The sequence below is a fragment of the Trichechus manatus genome, unplaced genomic scaffold, assembly GCF_000243295.1.
Source record: "Trichechus manatus latirostris isolate Lorelei unplaced genomic scaffold, TriManLat1.0 scaffold00063, whole genome shotgun sequence".
NCBI classification, from domain to species: domain Eukaryota; kingdom Metazoa; phylum Chordata; class Mammalia; order Sirenia; family Trichechidae; genus Trichechus; species Trichechus manatus.
In genome coordinates, this window is record NW_004443999.1 from 9,681,435 (window position 1) to 9,704,496 (window position 23,062).

A 23,062-nucleotide genomic window follows, 5' to 3' on the forward strand; every position below is an offset into this window, starting at 1 on the left:
ATAGAGGTAGGATTTACAACACATAGGAAAATCACATCAGATGACAAAATGGTGGACAATCACACAATACTGGGAATCAGGGCCTAGCCAAGTTGACACATATTTTTGGAGGATACAATTCAATCCATGACACCTTGTTTATGTTTTTTTTTTTTTAATTTATGCTATCTTCTTGCATTTTATGTATTATAAACACCTTGCATATCTGGAATAAATCCAAGCATAAATTTAAAACCACAAATAATAAACATAGCCATTTTACAGGATGATCTTACCACGTGGTAAGGATGTGTATTCGCTCACTCTTTAACAAATATGTATTCTGTGTATATAATGTTGCTAGCAGGCACTGTGCTAGACGTCAGGGATACAAAAATAAACAAGACAGATGTAACCCCCTGCCCTTACTCTAGTCAGAAGAGACGCATAAAAGATGTTACAAAGTATTGTAAGTACTGTACAGGAATAAAACAAGGACCTAAAATGGAAAATCACTGGGTAGGGATGGAGGCATGTACTTGGGGTAAGGATGTTGGGGGACATCTCACTGGGAAGATAGCATTGAAACTAAATCCTAAAGGATTAGAAACTGGAATTAGGATTTTTAAAAAGTGGAAAAAGATCTTTTATCCAGGCAGACGGAACAGAAGGAGTACTCTGAGATAGTGAAGTTGTTGTCATTGGCTGCCTTCACGTTGGCCCCTGACTCATGGCAATCCCATGCACAACAGAGCGAAATACTCTCTGGTCCTGCACCCTCCCCATGATCGGTGGTGGCTTAGACTGTTGTGATCCATAGGACTTTCACTGGCTGATTTTCAGAAGTTGATCACCAGGCTTTTCTTCCTATTCCATCTTAGTTTATAAGCTCAGCTGAAACCTGTTCAGCATCACAACAACACACAAGTCTCCACTGACAGACAGGTGGTAGCTGTGCATGAGGGGGCACTGGCCAGAAATCGAACCCAGGTCTCCAGCATAAAAGGGTCTGTTGTTACTTAAAGAAACGAGAAGACCATTGTGTCTGGGTTATAGCGAGCTAATCTGGGGAAGAATAACATAAGAGAGAGTGAAAAGACAGGCAGGGACCAGATCGCCCAGGGCCTCCCAGGCTAGGGTAAAGAATTTTGATTTTGTTTGAAGGGCAATGGGAAACCACTAAAGGATTTTAAGCTCGGGTCTGACATCATCTCTTTTAAGGTTCAGGATCACACTTTCTGCTACATGGGAAACAGACTGTAAGGAGGTAAGACTGGAAACAAAGAGAACAGTTTCAACAGTGCATGCCAAAGATGACCGTGGCCTGAACCAGGATGGTGGCAATGGAGAGAGACAACCAAGATCTGGATATTTGACGAAAGACTGGGTATGGAGGGTATGGGAAGTGGAAGAATCTAAAATGACTTCTGGACTTCTGTCTAAAGCAATTAATAGGGTGTTCCAAAACCAAAAAAATAAACCCACTGCCACTGAGTTGATTCCGAATCATAGCAACCCTATAGGACAGAGTAGAACCGCTCCATAGGGTTTCCAAGGATATAGCTTTACAGAAGCAGATAGCCAGGTCTTTTCTCCCATGGAGCCGCTGGGTGAGTTCAAACTGCTAAGCTTTCAGTTAGCAACTGAGAGCTCAACCACTGCGCCACCAACCAAAACCAAATCAAACTCACTGCTGTTGAGTCAATTCTAACCAACAGCAACCCTCCAGTGCAGAGTAGAACTGCCCCATTAGGTTTCCTAAGTTGTAATCTTTATGGAAGCATATTTCTGGTCTTCTCTCCAGTGGAGTGGCTGGTGGGTTCAAACCACAGACCTTTCAGTTCGCAGCCCAGTGCTTAACCACTGCACACCAGAGCTCCTTAAATCCACCCAGAGGCACCTCAGAAGAAAGGCCTGGTGATCTACGTGCAAAAAACCACAGCCATTGAAACCCCTATGGAGCACAGCTCTACTCTGACACACATGGGGTCGCCATGACTGGAATGGACTCGATGGCAACTGTTTTTTGTTTTCAGCACCATTTACAAAGATGCAGAAACTAGTGACGGGGTGGGAGACTGAAGACAGCAGGGGAATATCACTTAGCCTTAAAAAGGAATGAAGTCTTGTTACGTACTACGACACACATGACTCTTGAAAACATTGTGAAAGAAGCCTGTCATGAAAGAACACATATTATACAATTCCAATTTATATGAAATGCCCAGAACTGGGAAATCAGTAACACAGAAAGTAGATTAGTGGTGGCTTAGGGCTGGGGGACAGGAACCCTGGTGGCAGAAGGGTTAAGCACTCAGCTGCTAACCAAAAGGCTGGGAGTTCAAACTCACCCAGGGGCTCCTGGGGAGAAATACCTAGCAATCTGCTCCTGTAAAGATTACAGCCAAGAAAATCTATGGGGCAGTTCTACTCTGTCATATGGGGTTGCTATGAGTCAGAATTGACCCAATGGCACCTAACACCAACAGGGCTAGGGGACGGATGGGAAGCTGAATGTAACAGCTAAAGGGTACAGGAGGTGATAAAATGTAAAAATTAACTGTGGTAATGGTTGCACATATCTGTGAATATACTAAAACCATTGAATTGTACACTTTAAGTGGGTAAATTTCATGGTATGTGAATTATATCTCAATAGAGCTGTCCAGGAAAAAAAAAAGGCCTGGTCATCCTAAAAATACAAATAGAATGCTAACTTTCCTTTAGAAATGATATTTTCTTTGGCTAAGAATAGACCCCATCCACACTATGGTATTATCTTTGGTGTCAAACATATGCGACTGTCTTTGAGGTCAAATAATCTTATACTTAAGTGCTTTTCGAACCTAAGTAATATCCTTGGGCAGTTGGCACAGCAGTTAAAAACTCGGCTGCTAACCAAAAGGTCAGCAGTTCACATCCACCAGCCACTCCCTGGAAACCCTACGGAGCAGTTCTACTCTGTCCTAGAGGGTCTCTATGAGTCAGAATTGACGCGAAGGCAACAGGTTTGGATGGCTGCCAGAAAGACGTCCTTATACAGAGTTCTGCTCTATTACAAACAGTGCTACAGAGTGGCGTTCCAAGGCATACTACACTATTTCCATTCTGGAACTTGCTCCGAAGCAAACACACCTGTTAAAATGTAAGATGGCTCATCCGTGGTAATAAAAGAAGCACCACTCATCCGTGACTTAGTTCAAGGGACGTAACTCCACAAAACAAACCCCTGTTTTATTTGGAAAGATAAATGCTTAAAAATAACATTCATATTGTTATTTTTTTAGGTGCAATAATGGCATGATGGTAATTATGAAAATTCCACATTTCTTACAGATGAACACTGAAATATGTACTGGTGAAATGACATCATGTCTGGGATTTGCTTTAAAATACTACAGCAAAGGGAAAAAAGGATAGATAGAACAAATTATGAAGATACAGCAAAACCTTCATAATTACTGAATTTTGGAGATGAGCATATGAAGATGCAGTGTGTTCTTATTTTAGAAAATTTGAAATATTCATAATTTAAAAATATAGTTTGAGATAAAATATGATCAGCTTTTCTTCACCTCCAAAAAATTTGTATTTGTGTGTATGACTATGACTCTAGTAAAGTACACTGAAAAGCAAAGGTTACAGCGGAGATTCACCTGTGTCCATCACATTACAATCCCACCCTAGTTAAAAGCCCTTCAAAAGGATTACAGGTTAAGATGCAGATAAGGTAGGTTAAAGCACAAGGAAGAGAAAGATAACAGAAAGAATCAAGCTTCACATTACTAAGTAGCCTGAAGAGTTAATGGGAAACTTAAGTGGGATCCCTTTGTGTTAAACTAAGACTGCCTAAACATGGAAAAGGATGTTGGGGTGGTGGGGGGTGGTAGGGAGACGCCTGATAATTATCTGGATAATTCAAGAGAAGTCTCATGCTTTTATGTGGGAAATTTGTTTGGGGTTAAAAAAAAAAAAAAAGCTGTTGGTCTAAATTATGTAGCTGACTGCCCTGTTTCACCATTTCCTTGGCGTCTCTAAACACAGCCAAATATGGAGTCAGAATCAGGGCAGATAAATGATGACAGTGGCTGAGGCTACAGCAGGCAAATTAGCACATGGAGTCTTGACAAGGGCCCATAAAGACCGCTGAGAAGTTTCTTTGGTCCATAAGATAAATAAATTCAAAAGGCTATACATATGCTAGAATATAAGCTGGTAATAAAAATATTAGTAAATATAAGACAAAAATATTAACCTCAGAATGTTAGACAGGATAAAGATGTGAAAGAAATTGTATGAGAAAGCCTTCTGATCTGCTGTCACCTTTTCTCCCCACTTTATTAGAAGTCCCTGAATGGCACAAATGGTTAACACACTTAGTTGCTAACCCAAAGGTTGGCGGTTTGAGTCCACCCAGAGGTGTCTCAGAAGAAAGGCGTCGTGATCTACATCCAAAAAATCAGCCATTGAAAATCCTATGGAGGACACACGGTTCTACTTGGACACACCTGGGGTCATCATGAGTTGGAATAGACCTGAGGGCAACTGGCTTCGTTTTTTGTTTTGATAACATAAGGATTTTTAAGTGTTTCTTTCAAACTGTCTCCTCAAATGAAACTTAATTTCTCCTTTCCAGAAAATGGGAGGTCACCACAGAACTGCTTTCCCCTGTTAACTGAAGAAACAGATAGTTCATCCTCCATTCCTCTATGCTGTGGGAGAGCATCTCTTGGAAGAAAGATGCAGAAAGAAAAGCAAGCGGTGGGCAGGCAGGGGCCCTGAAAACTTCTGCAGAATAAAATGAGGACCTCCTCTTTCGCACAGCAAATGCCTGCGGCAGAGAGGAGCCAGTTTTCATAAACATATACCTACAGAGTAACATGACTTTTTTTTTTTTTCCCCCTTTAAGAAAATAATAGGGGTAAGAAAAACTATCAATGACATTTAAGAGATTCAGTCAACAGCTCGTTGATGCTATCTTGTTTTTAATGCTGACTAGAGATGTCTTGGAGCCCTGGTGGTACAGTGGTTAAGAGCTCAGCTACTAACCAACAAGTCGGCAGCTTGAATCCCTATGGGACAGTTCTACTCTCTCCTATAGGGTCACTAGGAGTTAGAATCGACTCAACGGCAAGGGGTTTGGTTTTGGTTTAGTGATGTCTTAGTTTCCCAGAGCTGCCATAACAAAATACCACAAAGTGGGTAGCTTTAAAAAAACAGAAATGTATTATCTCACAGTCTGGAGGATACGCACCCAAATTCAGGGCGTCAGGAGGGCTATGCTCTCTCTCTCTGTTGGCTCTAGGGAAGATCCCTCCTTGTCTCCTGTAGCTTCTGGGAGTCCCAGGTGTCTCTTGGCACTCCTTAGCCTGTAGATATATCTTCACATGGTTTCTGTCTTCCCCCTGTGTGACTCCATTTCCAAGTCTGTCCTTCTCTTTTATAAGTCGCCAATCAGAAGGGATTAGGATTAGGACCCACCCTACTCCTATCGGACTTCAATAACTGATAACATCTGCAAAGAAAAACTCTACTTCTCCAAAGAGGGTCACAAACACAAGCATAGACAGGGGTTGAGACTTCAGTATCTTTTGGGGGGACACAATTCAATCCATAACAAGGGACCAGGGTTCCAGAGTATACCACAGTATCTTCACAGTTAAGATGTTCGTCCTTATGTCAAGCAAAACCCCTGAGCTGTAAACTAAGCCCACTTCCTTGTCTCTGCTCACTGCGAAGCAGGCAGTGACGACAGTCACAGATTGTTAGGCCTGGAAGGAACTCGATCAAGGGGGTACCCAGCTCCCCACAACTGAGGTGCAGAGGGTTCCTGCTGACCCACAGTTGGGGGCGGGACACGAAAGACCAGGTCTACCAAGGCCCAGACCAATGTGCTATCCAGTTACACTATCCAGGAGTCTTCTGAATCCTTTTGATAAACCTCCATAGATTTGAAATCAACATCTTAAGTTTAAAACTCGAACCCACCAAACCATCAGAGAGTGCTCCCTTACCATCTGTTAATCATCTTATAAAGAGCTGCCCAGTGAAGAGATGAATTATGATACATCCATACAATGAAATGCCATGCAAGCTGTAAAAAGAATACCATGCTGTAAGGATGAACCGTCACCCTTGTAATGATGTGTAGGCGCTCCTTAACTATTGCTGAGCGAAAAAGCCAACTGCAGAACAAACCCATTTCTGTAAACACTCACAACAAGCACGTCTTTTAGTATATGCATAGAAAAGACCAGGAAAAATACTCCCCAATCTCTCGACAGTCATTATCCCGGAGGGGCTAAGACTACAGGGAACCTGCAATTCTAAGTCATATAATTGCTGTGAGGTAAAAAAAAAATGCAAGGAGCAAATATTGCTATCATCATCGTAAAAATGATAAAGTTTATAAAAAGGAAGATTTCCAATAAAAAGTTCCTCTTTTTTGTGCACCTTCCTTGAGAAGCTACAAAGCAAAGCAGAGACTTGAGTTTTTCTGTTGTTGTTGTTAAATAACCCCTTAGTCTTTCTTTTTCCAAATCCAAGCATCTCCATTCTCATAGTTGCGTAGGTCATCTACGAGGGTAGAAAGAAACGACTCCTTGGCTTAGTTTCCTGATGTTGCTGTAACAGAGATACCACAAGTAGGTAGCATTAAAGAACACAGATATATTTTCTCACAGTTCTGGAGGCTAAAAGTCCAAATCAGGATCTACTGTTGTGGTTGTTAGGTGCCATCAAGTCCGTTCCGACTCATAGCAACCCTATGTACAACAGCACAAAACACTGCCAGGTCCCGCACCATCCTCATGATCATTGTTATGATTGAGCCCATTGTTGCAGCCATTGTGTCAATCCGTCTCGTCGAGCCTCTTCCTCTTTTTCAATGACCCTCCACTTTACCAAGCATGATGTCCTTCTCCAGGCGCTGGTCCCTCATGATAACATGTCCAAAGTACGTGAGACGTAGTCTTGTCATCCTTGCTTCTAAGAAGCATTCTGGCTGTGTTTCTTCCAGGGTCTGGGCCATGTCAATTTCTTCCTTGTCAGTAGTCCTGGGCATTCCTTGATTTTTGGTGATCTTCACATGGTATCTGTCATCCCCAGTATATACCTGTCTCTGTGTCTAATCTGCTCTTTTTATAACTCAGAAGTGATTGGGTTTAGGACACCCTCTACAATGGTATGACCTCATTAACATAACATTAGGTTGCATTATGAAACGTGATTATATTACATTGCGTCCACAGGTATAGGGGTTAGGATTCCAACACATATTTTGGGGAGACACAATTCAATCCTTAACATCCCCTTTAAATACTTCCCTAAAAGAGAAAAAAGAGATGCTTTCCTCTCATTATTAAGACAATTTCCTTTGGGAGCCAAGCCCTTTAATTGTAGAGTCGTACGAAGTGTGTAAGAAACCCTGGTGGCACACAGGTTAAGCACTCGGCTGCTAACTGAAAGGTTGGCAGTTAGAACCCACTCAGTGGCTCCACAGGAGAAAGACCTGTCGATCTGCTCCTGTAAAGATTGCAACCAAGAAAACTCCATGGGGCAGTTCTACTCTGTCACATGGGGTCTCTATGAGTCACAATCAACTTGATGGCACCTAAAAACAACAAGTGTAACAAGTGCATATGAAACCTTGCTCTGTTCCAGGGATTCCAAGTTAAATATGGTCCCAGCGCCCTGGGGCTTCATAAAATGAAGACAGACATCACATCCAAGATGTGCACACGAGCACATACCAAATGGGGTAGGACAATCCAATAGTAAGTCATGCAATGTTAAGTGAAGAGGTGGGCACAGACCCTGAGATGGTACAGGTCTTATATCTTAAAGGATGGACAAGGGGAAATTGTGTTTCCTTATTTTTTTTAAACCAGTCAAGGAAGGATGTGCTGAAGAAGTAGAATGTGGAGGTACAGCTTGAATTAATGGAGTCGGAAGGCCTAAGAGCTACAAGTGGGATGGTCTACTCTGTAGCATCCGAGCTGGTGTGCCCTATAGTAGTGACTGCCCAGACATGGCTCCAGGTATCCAAGACGGCAGGGTGGCCCTGGACTGCCAAAGCCTCCAGGGCCAGGCATCTCCAGCCCCAAACACCCTTTTTCATTGACCTCAATTGCCCTCCACAGATCACAATTTTCTAGGTCTGCCATGACATGAAATTGTGCTTCCCAAACATTGGGGGTCTCTGGGAAAGGACTTGCAGAAAATACTGGGGGAATAGCTGCTGATAAAGTATTAAGAGTCTACTGGGATCCTTTCATGCTGTCTCTCAAAAATTTAAATATTCATTTCTATTATATCCTCTATAATAAGGTGCTACACTCATTACAGAGGTCCCTGGGTAGCAGAAATGGTTAAGCGCTTAACTACTAGCCGAAAGGTTAGAGGTTTGAACTCACCTAGCAGCTCTGTGGGAGAAAGACCTGGTGATCTGCTTCCATGAAGATTAGAGCCAAAAAAACCCCATGGGGCGCTTCTACTGTCACTTGGGGTCACTATGAGTCAGAATCAGTTTGACGGCACCCAAAAACAACACATTTATTATAGCAGTCCCTCAGTGGCACAAACAGTTAAGCACTCAACTACACTACAAAACATTGGCGGTTTGAACCCACCCAGAGGCGCCTCAGAATATGGGCCTGACCTTTCTACTGAAAGGTCACAACCTTGAAAACCCTATGGAGCACAGTTCAACTCTGTACACATGGGGTCACATGAGTCAAAATCAACTCGACAGCAACTAACAACAACAACACTCATTATGGAAGAAAGGCCTGGACATCTACTTCCAAAAATCTGCCAATGAAAACTATGGATTACTGAGACCAGAAGAACTGGATGGTACCTGGCTACTATTACTGAACATTTTGATCAAAGATTCCATAGAAGAATCCTGATCAAAAGGGGGAAAACATAGAACAGAATTTCAAATTCTCATGGACTCCAGACTTCTTGGAGTCATGAAAGTTGGATGCACCCCTGAAACTATTGCCCTGAGATAATCTTTAAGCCTTAAACCAAAACTATCTCCTGAAGTCTTCTTAAAACCAAAAAACATTTAGCTTAACTAGTAAAAAATGTCTGCCTTGAGCGTTATGCTCTCTTAACTATCTACTCGCGATCAAATTGACAGCAACAACTTGAACGGTTAGATAGGAACCTTAGGGAGCAGTACACTTATGTCAATGGGGGAGGAACAACTCAGAAAGGGAGGGTGAGAACGGTTGCACAGCTCGAAGAATGCAATCAGTGTCACTAAATGGTACGTGTAGAAATGGTTGAATTGGTGTATGTTTTGCTGTTCTCAACAATAACAAAATAAATTAAAAAAAAAACTTCTATGGATCACAATGGTCCAATCTGCAATCCATCATGCAGATGGCTCAGGACTGGGTAGTGTTTTGTTCCATTGTACATGGGGTCATCATGAGTCAGGGGCCAACTCGACGGCAGCTAGCAAGAACCCTACTCATTATACTGCCAAAGTCTGAAATTTTATTATTAAAATCTCACAGAGGTCACTTATGAGTCAATTCATGTCTTGCCAGCCTCAAATTCAAAGAATTCCCTTGCTGAGAACCTCAGGAGCACACTATACATGAAATGCAATTACACTTATTTATTTCTTTATTTATAATAAGCCCTATTGCTACAATTCAGTCAGCATAACTGCTGTCATAACAGTCAAAAAAGATGCAATTATGTGTCTGTAAATATGCATTATATATAGACATGTATTTGGGGACTGCCTAGCTTAAGGACATATGGTAAATACAGGGCTTGGGTTATAACTATGTGGTCAAACCACAGAGCACATTGCTTCACATTGCGTAAAGTTACTGGGAACCTATAAAACTCGCCTTGTGCTTACTGGGGGTTGAGATGTTCTTTCAGTATCGGAGGGGAGAACTGGAGCATTGAAGAGAAACATAAAGATGGGGTGGTAAGAGAAACTCTGCCAGCACACAGATTTCCTATCACACTCTGTGGAAAAAAACAAGAGCGTGTTTTTGTTTGATGCTTGCAAAGAAAGAAAAACACAGCTTGACACTGAAAAGCTTTCATTGATAATATGCTGAGCCATGTTTACATCTTGGGAGAAGGTTCATGCAGCGCAGCAACAAAGTAAAATATTAAAAAAAAAAAAAAATGCACCAAAGGTCACTAAGTGGCTCCGGACACCAAGCTGAGAGCCTTCAACACGAAATGAGAAGCGGTGGAATTTGCACTATGGCATTTGAAATTGATCAGCTTAAGAAACTGAGGAGAACTCGTGAGGAGCGGTCTATTCTTCTCAATCCACCTTAGCCCACCTCATCTGTCCCGAGCACCCTCTCACCACGTGACACTGTGATAAGGAGAAAAAGAGTAAGACCTTCTAGATGAGAGAGCCCAGACATGTGGCTGGCCCACTGAGACATGCTGTAGCTGTAAACTACCCTGGACCTGTAGCAACTGCAAAAGACATGAGGAGTACACAGTCTTAGTGGCCACAGAAGAAAGATGGAGACCATTTACTTGGCTTCTGACACAGAACTAGGCTGCTCAGCCCCTTTTACTTTAGCTCCCAGCCTACGACAGTGGTTTTCAACCTTTGCTTCACAATGGAGTCATCTAAGGAGGCTTAATGGGGGCACTGGTGGTTCAGTGGTAGAACTGTCACCTTCCATGCTGGAGACCCAGGTTTGATTCCCAGCCGATGCACCTAACATACAGCCACCAACCATCCTTCAGTGGAGGCTTGCATGCTGTTATGATACTGAACAGGTTTCAGCAGAGTTTCTGGACTAAGAAAGACTAGGAAGAAAGGCCTGGCAATCTATGTACAAAAATCAGCCAGTGAAAACCATTGAGCCACAATGTTCCAATCCACAACCTATCAAGGAGATGGCACAGGACTGGCAGTGTTTCATTCCTTTGTGGATGACATTGCCATGAGTTGGGGGCTGATTTAACAGCAGGTAACAACAAGGATCTTTTAAAAATCCTGGTGCCCGGCTCCCACCTCCAGAATTTCTGATGTGATTGGTCTGTAGTGCAGCCTGGGCATCCTGGTTATTGGGATATTTTAAAAGCTCCTCAAGTGATTCCAACGTGCAGTCAAGGTTGGGAGTCACTGCCTATGGCCTTGTAAGTAGTAAGTAAATAATAGCAAAGTAAGAAAGAGACCTGGAATTACATACTGATGATTAGGAAGGTATTTCTCAAAGCTCATGTGCATAGGGAATGCCCAGGGATCTTGTTAAAATGCAGAATCGGAGTCAGTAGGTCTGAGCATGGGCATCTAGCAGTGCGCCTCCCCATCAGCTGTCAGAATGGAGTACTGCCACTGTCATCTGGCACCATTCTGGACAGACAGCTTCCACAGAAGGCAAAGTTACAAACAACATTATTCTTTATGCCATTTTAGATAAAATTAATACTTTTTCTTCTTAAGTGATACGGCCGAGGGCATTTTCATTTCATTGCATAACTCAGGAGCGCCATGATGGACAATGATGCCCATGGACGTTACAGTGCTGGGTTTTGTTGTTGTTTTTTTGAGGGGGTGGTTCTTGTGTCTGCTTCTGATGACTTGCCCAACTTATGTGTTTACCAGTCACTACCAGTAGAAGGAAGGGGTGTCCCTATTTCAGCAATCCTCCCCCCTCTGCTAAAATCCTCTTTTTAATTTGCTGTTGGCAGGAAAACAAGATAACCACAATTGTTAGACCTGTAAGAAGAGCTCAGCAGTTAAGACGAACATACACTTTGGAGTCAGACAGCCTGGCTTAGAACTTGGCTCTGCCATGTACCTGCTCTGTGACTCTGCCATATACCTGGCCCCTCTAAGTGACAACTTGTATAAAGACTAGAAGAGGGTCTAACATGGTAAGCACTCAAAAGTCGGGCATGTACAAGGAGGAAAGTACATGAAATTTTTGATATCTATTCCTGGCTACTCAAAATCTTTTGTGATAATCTATTTTCTTTGTGATATCTGTATTGGCTATTCAAGCTCCTTTCCCCCTGTGCCCCACTCTCCCTCCTCTTTTACCTCTGACCTCTGAAGATACAGCGTTGGACACAAGGCAACCCCTTCCCCCCTAGAAAACCAAACCCACTGCTGTCAAGTCAATTCTGACTCATAGCAACCCTGTAGGACACAGTAGAACTGCCCCACAGGGTTTCCAAGGCTGTAAATCTTTAAGGAAGCAGACTGCCACATCTTTCCCTGCAGAGTGGCTGGTGGGTTCAAATCACCTACCTTTCAGTTAGCAGTCAAGCACTTTAACCACTTTGCCAACAGGGCTCCTGGACACAAGGCAGAAGGTTGAAAAAGTGACTTTCGTAAATCAATCAGTTTTTAGAAGTTTCGGCAGCCTTTATGCTAACCTCAGTTAAGGCAGAATAAGTTCAAAAGGTCATGGGACCAAGGCTAGCGCTCCAATATGACTTTAACATCTTTTTTTTTTCACCCAACTTTACCTCCATAGGATCCTCTCTATTCCTTATCAAATTTTTGTATCTGCATTTTCCTCTGCTACACTGCACGGCATTTCTTTACCATCATAATATGGTAAATTCTCACAATTTCCACCTTTCTGCTCCTCCCTCAAAATACCATTACCAGACTTTGCTTCTTTCTCCCAGAATATTTCTTTTAAATAGTTCTTCTTCCCTCTCCGCCACTTCTTCCCCATACCATACTCATCTTCAGAAATCATCACTATAAAGGAGTCTCCTCTGGTTTTATGAAACACAACAGTTGGCATTGTTAAAAGGCAACTCAGAACTTAAGGTGAACGGTTTAATTACTGATGCAGTGGGCATAGTGTGACTGTGTAGTAGTACGTTATTATTTTTTAGCCAGATAAGGAAACATGTAACATTGCAATGCTGATTCGGTGTACCTATCACTGAAAATGTCTTTTTTTCTAAATGTGTGTTCCTCAAATAAATATACATTACCATTTGATTTTTGAATGTAAAAAGCTTCCCACTTGTACAAATGGCTTTCAGTCAACAAAACGTGGTAATCAATATGCAGGTGAGGACCTAAGGAAATATGGAATTAAGGAGGGTGCAGCTAAGGGAACCCAAGGATTACTCAATTGGCATAGAAAGGCTTGTTTTGGAACATGTAGAAAAGCCACAGTAAATTAGTGCTTAACTACGTGCAATAAAACCAGCTTCTTAAAAACACTCTCACATTATACTACTGAGATACTGTACTCAAAATTATATCATGAGAATTGTATCACCTCACCACATAGTTTTCGAACATAAGTTTTAATTGCTCCATAACATTTTATCACATGAACAAACTCCAACTGATGTGATTATTCCCTTACTGATAAACATATAGCCTGTCTCTAATTATTTACAATAATAAATAATGCTTTAAGAATCAAAAAAAAGAAAACATTTAGACCATCATTTATGGTTGATGACTTATTGAGCTCCAGCTCAACAATAACTATGATTGATTCCTGGAGATCAAGAAATCAAGTCACAACCCAAGCTGCTCGGGCCAGGAGATTCAGATACAATGACATAAATAAGGCAATACAAAGGCAAATGACCCAAAGATGACGCTGACTTAATGATTTCCTCCACAGTCACCTCCTAAGTTCTGAGACACATGGACAAGGTTACATAGAGATGGAAAACTCCACTCGCCTAGTCTTTGTATTAACCCTGGTGGCTTAGTGGTGAAGAGCTACAGCTGCTAACCAAAAGGTCAGCAGTTTGAATCCACCAGGTGCTCCTTGGAAAGCCTACTCTGTTCTATCGGGTGGCCATAAGTTGGAATCGACCAGACAGCAATGGGTTTGGTTTTTTTTTTAAGGGAGTCAGCAATTTTTTTCTGTAAGGGGTCAGATAGCAAACATCTGAGGCTTTAGGGGCCAAAAAGGTCTCTGCTGCGTATTTCTTTTTTATTGTTTTAGTTTTATATACAAAAAAAAACACAACAAAAAAAAAACCATTGTCATTGCATTGATTCTGAGTCATAGCGACCCTGTAGGACAGAGTAGAACCACCCCACCTTTTGTTAGCTGACCTTTTGTTAGCAGCCGTAGTTCTTAACCACTGTACCACCGGGGTTCCTCCTTTGCTCAATGGGGATTAAACAGGCAGACATCATAACCACCACACTGCCCGCTACAGGTGCTTCAGGATGGAAACAGAAATGGTCCAAAGGGTTCAGATACACTTAAGATGATAGCTCTATAATGGGTTATTAGGGGAATCAAGGGATATCGGACAGAAGCATAGCGAGGATAACGAACTCCCAGGGGCAATCTCTAAGTGTGCACCCCTTCTCCCTCCCCCACCGGCCTTGTTGATGGAGCTTTGTGATTCGGTGGCATCCCCTTGGACTTGAGCCTGGGGGCAAATGTCCCCCAGTCCCCCCTCGCTACACCTCTGATGTCAGAGGGGCATGCCTTCTTATAACACACTGCTTAGAGTCACTGTTGGAAAATATGAGGCTGGCCGAAGTGAGGTGAGCTGGGCCAGGGATATCTGTCCCCAGTGTGGGCAGTTGTGAGGCGGTCATCCTCACAGGTCACACAATAAGAGGCTTAGCCTCCTCTTTGTTCTGCTTTCACATTCCAATAATTCTTAGGTGCAGGAGACTTGTGGCACATGCTCAATTCTTACCAGTGCCTCTGAAGAAAAACCTTTGGTGATTACCATCCCTGGGTTTTCCTGTCCCCAGTTGGAGCTGTGGGGTTTCTTTTGCTGAAAGGACACAGCTGGGCTACAGGAAATTTCAGGATCTTAGCTCCAAAAATGTGACATTACTCAGATGTGCCAAAATAACTATCTTAAAAAGTCCCTAAGGCATTATCTTTGGCTCAAAACTCCTTTATCAGAAGACAAATTGAATTAAAATCCATAAACCCCATGAGGGCAGAGGGGTTTTTTTTTTTTTTTTTTTTTTTTTGTCGGCTTTATTCAGAAATGTATTCTAAGTGCCTAGAACTGTGCTTGGCACACAGAAAGCCCACAACAAATATTCGTTGAATAAATGAATGAATAAAAATCACGGGCAAAACTTTGAAACTGGTAAATGGCTTCATGGAAAAGGAAGAATCGTCTGGCAGAAGCAGAGCTGCAGATGTTATCGCTGTTTGCTTCTTTATCTCTCAAATAAAAGCAATAAACGAACACAGAATGGAGATCTTTGTTCTCCAGGTACTCAGCAATGCCCCCAATGCAGGCAGACCCTCTAACTCACCAAAGCAGCTTGAGTCCTGCTGAGTGGAGGGTTGCAGGTTTGGGGAAGCGGAACAGCACTGACATGGAAACTACTGATTGAAATGCAAGCTTTCTCCCGAGAAAATAGTCTCCAGATAAAGAAAGAGCACATTTGCTTTTTCCGGGGGCACCCACGCCAGCTTCATTTAGAAAAGATGAAGCGAGGTGAACCGAAGGAAGTCAGGCAGTAACAGCCTCAGGGACAATAGGAGTGGCAAGTGGATGGTCCCAAAGGACTCCAGTGAGAGTGCTGCCTTTGGTGGTGTGCTCAACTGTCAGCTGTTTCCAATCACTTTGTACTGTTTCTCCGAAAGTCAGTGAAAAGTGATACAGACCTTGCCTTGCCCAGCACTCTTCACCTTCCCTGTCTCCTCTAACACCTGTTTTTCAACTTGAAAAATAAGAGGGCAGAAGTCTTTCATCTGAGGTGCCTCTGGGGACAAATAATCCAATCAGAAAACAGGCAAATGATTTGAACAGACATTCCTCCAAAGAAGATATACAAATGGCCAATAAGCACATGAAAAGATGCTCAATAGCTCCCGACTTACGACTGGACTTACGACTGGGGGTTCCGTTCCAACAACCCTGTCGTCAGTTGGTTTTGATGTACGTCGAATACCTTAACTTTTTTTTTTCTGGTTTTTATTATTATTGCCTTTTATTAGTAGTATCTTTATAAATTCGATTTTTGAACATCTGAGAGTGAATATCTGCGAATAACATCAGCAAATTACATGCTGCAACAGCGCACGTAGTACAATTACTAATAGAAAGATGTAAAAAAAGAAAACAAGAACAGTCCTAAGTGCAGTTCCTGGTAACTCAAATACATCGTAAGCTGGGAACTACCTGTACCTCAGTACCCACTGTTGTTATTGGTAGTTGTCGACTCTGACTCAGGGCAACTTTATGTATAACAGAAGGAAACTTTGTGACTGTATATTAAAAACAAACAAACAAACCACAAATGTGTTACACAGTAGAATTGCTCCATAGACTTTTCTTGGCTGTCATGTATTATAGTGCCTCTAAAATGAGAAACAGCCCTGGTGGCGCAATGGCTAAGTGCTCAGCTGCTAACTTAAGGCTTGGTGGTTCAAATCCACACAGCCACTCCGAGGAAGAAAGACCTAACAATCTGCTCCCATAATGATTACAGTCTAGAAACCTCATGGGGCAGTTCTACTCTGTCACATGGACCGGCCATGAGCTGAAAATTAACTTGATGGCACCTAATAACAACAACAAATAAAATGGGAAAGTTAAAAAACTGAAGTTCTTTTGATTATCCTAGGTTTGCTGATAAATGAAAGGAATAATTTAAGTGAAGGGGCGGGGCAGCTTGGAGGGAGAGATATCCCGTTTAAAACTGTGACCCTCCGCTTCAAAGCCAGTGTCCGCACTGTCCTCTCCCGTGAGCAGACACGTACTTGTCCTCTTCAGGTGTTACCTGCAACAGCAAGTTCCTGGCGCACTGGGGCTGCCAGAATCCGCACCTGTAACACATTAGCAATTAAAGGGAAGCAGGTCTAGCTGGGAACCAATGAAAACAATGGCAGCAGCTCACAGGGGTACAGTTAATCTCTGGTTTTCACAACAGCCTTCCCGTCTCGCAGCTAGAAAAGGACACATACTCGGACAGCAACAGAAGTTCTGGAAGGCCTAACAGACTTAAGTCGAACCTTATTGTCCTTTGCTTTTGACATTCATATATTCATTCACTCAGTCATTCACCAGTAAGTATGGAGCACCCACCCTGTCCAGGCATGGGGCGAGCCTCTGAGGACACAGCTGTGAATGAGAGGGGACAATGGCCCACACCCACAGCAGGCCAGCAGGCCAGGGCTCAAGAGGCCTAACGTAGGAGAACAGAAGGCTGCCTTCAGCATGTGTGATACAGGCAGTTCTGCACAAAACCACCACACCCACCCCCTGCTCTGTTCCTTACAATATTCATACCACTTCTTCCTTAATGTTGAGGTATGGAAGGTTGTCGTAAATACACAAATGCTTTCAGAAAGGGAGACCCACGCCCTGAAGTATTCACAGAGATGCCCTCGGTGCCTGTCCCAAGCTATGTTGAGCACAGGATGACAGGGAGGCGGTAGAAGGGAGAGAAGCCAGAGCCGGGCTGAGGAGCTGATTTGTAGTCTTGTCTCTACCAATAAGACCCTTCGTGACCCTGAACAGGGGAAGCCTCTCTCGTCCCCCTGTAACATGGAGTAACTTCAAGTTCTAATCACTATCACTTCCAGCAGCAGTTCAGGCCATACCAGGAGGGCACCCTGGGTAGTCGGGAGGAGGCAGGAAGCAAAGATAAGCTCTCTAATTTTCCCAAGGCACCTTGGAAAAGCACCTAGAAATGACTGGTATAAAAACACCGTAGGTGTTTCTGGCTGTGGTCTGAATTTGCTCTTTCAAAAATATCCATTGTAAGGCTCATAAAACTTACAACTAGAAGTCAACAATGTCCAGTGAGCACCAGCTACGTGCACCCAGTGTATCTGACTTCGGGACTACGGTGATGATGATGATGATGATGATGATGATGATGATGATGATGATGAGAGTTCACACTCATCGAGTATGTCCTACAGGCCACAAACTTTCAAGGCACTTTACATAGATTAACTCGTTTCATCCTCACAGTAATTCTGCCTTGGGTACTAATATTACCCTTATTTTACCAATGAGGAAATTAAAGCACAGCAGTTAAGAAACTGTTGAAGGTCAGACTGCAATGAAGGCAGAAAGTTTATATTATTGTACTTTTTTTACATTATCAAAGCACTCTGTGGGAACTCAGCGACCTACCAGAGTAGTACACTCCGTAGTCCTTCTCCAAATGTACCCTTAGCTAGAGGTGGGTATTTTCAATTTGGTGGTACTGCTCTAATTGAGTGACTTTCTTGCTCTCCAAATTTCAAGTAAACACATTTACAGAAATATCATATTAAATGTCCACATTCTCACAGGATTTGGCAACACAGCTGCATTATCTCAAAGAAACGTGGCAGGTTTTGCATTTGTCACCATTTCCCACAGGAACAGGGGCCACCATAAGCAAGGGTACTGCCTAGTAAGACACCACTGACTGGACACACAGGAATAAGGCCGTGGTGGAGGGGCAGGTCGGGTGGCAATACCACTCAGTCTTTTTTTGGAGGTTTAGGAACCACAAAGCTGAAAATCATAGCAAATGCAGTTTAGAAAAACACCTGTCTAACACATCCTAAGTTAAAGAACCGCCTTGAAGAACAAGGTTGAGTCTTCTCTCTCCCATGAAGCCATTTCTAGATGCTTCTAATCTCTTACCCATTATAGATAGTCTAGCATGACTACATGACTTTGAACTCAATCTTATATAATTGTGTACTGTTTACATTATCAAAAGCCTTGATCTAAAATCAAGTCTGCAAGTTATCTGAGACCAAAGGCTATACCTGAATCTTTTATACTCAAACATTTTCTAGAACTATTAAGCTCACGATAGACATTCAATCAATCTGTAATTGATTAATGGATCAAAGAAATTATTTAGGATGTTTACTGGAGATGGCCTAACCCAATAAAAATTGAATTTTACTGATGCTTCTTATATACAACAAGCATATTCCTTGATCCTTACTTAATAAAAAGCCTTTAACATGCCATTTTGTTGATATAAAACCCAATAAAGGAAAGGTAACACAAACCTTTTCATTGTGATGAAAATATACACAACAAAACATATGCCAACTCAACAATTTCTACCTGTACAATTCAGTGACATAGATTACATTCTTTGAGTTGCAAACACAGACCTTTCGTTCAAACCACACCGTTTCAGAAAGGAAGAAAAATCAACTTGTGGGAAAAACTTTAAAAGCCACAAGAAGGATAATAGGGTTATGCCATAACTTTATATGCTTGGTTTGGTCGTAATAGACTCAGAATCCAGATAAATCAACTCTGATATCCTAACTACTGGTAACAGAACTACGCCCTATGTCAGATTATAAAGCTAAGCAAACATGTATTCTTTAAGCTCTGTAAGCTGTTGCTGGCATTCATTTAACAAGTGTTTACTAAGCTTTGGGTACTCAGCACAATGGAGCCCTGGTGGCACAGTGGTTAAGAGCTTGGCTGCAAAACAAAAGGTCGGCAGTTCGAATCTACCAGCCACTCCTTGGAAACCTTATGGGGCAGTTCTACTCTGTCCTATAGAGTCACTATGAGTCAGAATCGACTTGACAGCAACTGGTTTACTCAGCATAATGCACTTTGGGGTAGAGAGTTAGCTAAGACGTATCCCCTGTGGTTCAGATGAACACGTGTGAAAGATTTTGTATATAATGTAAAACACAGTCAACTGTCTAATAAAAGAGACCTCACTGGCAATGCTAATCCAGGAAGACCACTGTGGTGGTGGGGGAGTTGGTGTTTTCTATGAAACCGTGTCTTTTGAATTTATAGCCATCTGAATTTATAGTCTTCTTCCTTACTTAGATGCCAGGATCTGGAAAATCCAGCTCCATCTGTAGACACCTCTGGGATGATGAAAGGGCCCAGGCTTTGAAGTCAGAGAAACCTGGGTTTGAATGTTGGCTCATTAGCTTGACTTATTAGCTTTGCCACCTTGGGCAAGTTACTTAATTCCTCTGAGTTTCAGTTCCCTTCTCTGTAAAACTGAGATAATATCCTCCAAAAATACTGGCTTGGAGGATTAGAAATAACATTTATAAAGTACATAGAACAGTGCTGAATACAGAGTAAGCCCTCAACTTGTCCTTATTATTTAGTATATAATACAAAAGGCTATAAGCAGAAAGGTGCTGCGTAGGCGAAACCAAGTAAAATAGAAGTGCAAAACAGTGGTGGTCGGGGAGGTCCAGGACAAAGAATAGTCCAAGTCCATCTTTTCTTTCCCAAATCTCTTAGGTGTCCACATACTTTTGGCTCTAATGACATACCAGATTTATTACTCACATTTACCAGACTCATCTTAGTATTAAGCCCATTGCCCATTGTCAATGATTTTTACTATAAATTATAAAACCCCTTTTCAACGAGTTCAGAAATGGCTTCCAGAGTTCTTTTACTTGTGCTTAAAACTGTTTCCACAAAGACATCTGATAAAGCGTGGACTAGTCATATACATCCCTCCTGCAGTAGCACAGCATACTTTATTTACAGCTCAATTAAGGGTGACCCTAGGATTGGAGAGTCCAGTTTCCTGGAAGCCTAGTTTTTTGTCTCGTTTCAGGTTGATGTGGTAGAAGAACGAACTATTCGCTCATCTGTAGAGGCCTCCACGCTCCTCTGAGGATCTGTCCAAATTGGTATGCACCATGTCACAGGATTCAGGACACTGGTATCTACAGCAGCTTCTCAAGCTTTATTGCACATCTTGTTAAAAGGCAGATTCTGATTCAGAAGGTCGGGGAAGGGGCTTGAGAGTCTAACAAGCTCCCAGTGATGCCTGGGATGCTGGTCTCTAGACCACACTTTGAGTAGCAAGGGTCAGGGTCAAGGTCATCAGCAAGTTCACAAACCAAGAGACACACATGATTTCTCCAGTCTTAGGGTTCAAAAGCAACATGGGGGCAGCAACTGAGGACTGACAATGTCTTCAGGAAATTAGTAAAGTAAGGAAATAGTATAAGACCAACAGAGTACACTTAGAACTCTTCCATAAAGTAACTGAAATCTAAAAACAAAACCACAAAAATTTAATATTCACAAGGACCATTAGCACTTCCTCAAGTTGAAAACATCCTTTCCCACTCCCAAAATCAAAGTTCTTTGCTCCTTCCCTTAATATAAACGATCCTTTTTGCTAGCTACGACAGGTGGTTTCTCTGTGTAATTGGTTAACATGTAGAAAACACATATTAAGACACTGCTATTGTCTCTCATTGAGACTCTTAGTGTAAAAGAAACAACACATTGCTTTAAACAATATGGAAAAGATAACAGTAACTTAGCATAACAAATGAAATCAGCTTAAACAATAACCAGGCAGCAACGGTGTCTGAAAACCTGACATGCATTTTGCAACTGTCACTGATTTATGTCAAGTCCAACCTTCAGGGACTGAACAAATGAGCAAACCATATCAGGGACACCTTCCATGTTAAATCAGAGGATTTATACTGCAGTGATTGGAAAACAATGCATCTTAAGAAATACTGTGGTCAAGTGGATGGAACATATGGCTGAAATCAGGCAAGCAATCCTTGTCACTTTACCAGCTGAGTGATCCTGTTTACCCAGTTAACCTCTTAAAGACTTTACCTGCCAGTTGAGCATACTCCCTTCTCCTCTACTGTTGTTGCTGTTGGCTGCCGTTGAGTCAGCCCCTAACTCACGGCAATCCCATGTGTTACGCAGATAGAACTGCTCCATAGGGTTTCCTTGGCTATAATCTTTACCCAAGTAGATCGCCATGCCTTTCTTCCACAGTACCACTGGATGGGTTAGAACTATCAATCTTTCGGTTAGCAGCCATCACAAACTGCTTATGCCACCCAGGCTCCTCTACTAACTCTCACATATTATGTTCAAATTTCACTCCCGGTGTGCCCAGAGAGAGCAGCCCTTCCCGAGTCCAAGGAATGATTGTTGATTCACCTAAGTCATCACTATCATTCCATTCCCATTGCCAACAACAGACACAAAAGCATGGCTACTCAATGTAACTGATGGTGCCATTGTACCACTAAACTAACCCGCCCTGGAATCACTTATATCTGAACCTTTGGGTATATGAAATAAAGTTACTCGCAACTGAAAGCACTGTGATTGATTCATCTGCCACAATACTGTGAATAGTGAAGCTTAACTTTCTTTTCAAGTACACTTATGCAGGCTACTGTGTTAGCTTGTACTATCCAATATTTACCCTGGACTCCAAACAGATTGTAAGATTCTCGAGACAGACACAGAGTTTGTATGTGCGTGTGATCCCACTACCTTGCACAGTTCCTTTTAAATGGTAGACTACTGATAAATATTTATAGACACGTGTCTCTTGTATCCAGTGAAAGCACTGGAACAGAAGCCAATAATTCAATGGTTAAAAAACAAAACCAAATCGACTCTCACCTCCAAAAGGCTGCAAGTCCAGAACACTGATTCTCTTTATGCACCACCGGGGGAGCAGTCTTAAACCACAGATGCCCCAACCTTACCCAGTCTTGTTTCTAACAAACCCAGGTGACTATGGTGTAGGTGATTCATGGACCACATTTTCAGAAAGACTGTTCCTCTTCTCCTAGTGCCTCAACAACCTTGACGTTTTTGTTTTCCCTCAACACAACCACATCAGCTACCCACATTCCTCCCCCACCCGTCAGCCCACTGAGGCCGTGACAGTGATACACTCCGTCCCAGCAGGAGAAGGTCAAAAGACAGCCAAGTGCCAAGTATTTCCTTGTTGTTGACTTTGTATTTTCAAAACAAAACGCAAATCGGAAAGCAGCCATTCATCTTCGCTATGTCCCGCTGTTTTACACCCACAATCTAATCCACTTTTCTTCATAAACTTTCAACCTCCTCCTTTCCCTTCCTCTCCTCCCAGCCGACCTCCACCGCCAAGTATCCCAGGGAGCGGAAAACATTCTCAGGATTTCAGGACACACACTCTCTAGGCGCTGACTCAGGTACCCGTCGTTCGCTCCTCTGACCCAGAAACGGCACACAAAGGTTCGCACCGAGGAGTACTTGCTCTGCGTCTCCTACCACAAACGCGGCCCCTGGTCCCCAAGCGCTTCTCAAAACCCACCTTCCCTGCGCCGCCTCCTACCCAGCCAGGGTGCGCCAGGCGGGCTCAGCCGGG

General features: G+C 42.6%; 1 protein-coding gene across 1 annotated transcript in view; it reads right to left on the reverse strand.

Annotated features, from left to right (window-relative positions):
• The window catches only part of CCBE1 (collagen and calcium binding EGF domains 1), a 244,027-nt gene that overhangs the window by 220,242 nt on the left and 723 nt on the right, over positions 1-23,062 (reverse strand). The window lies entirely within an intron of this gene.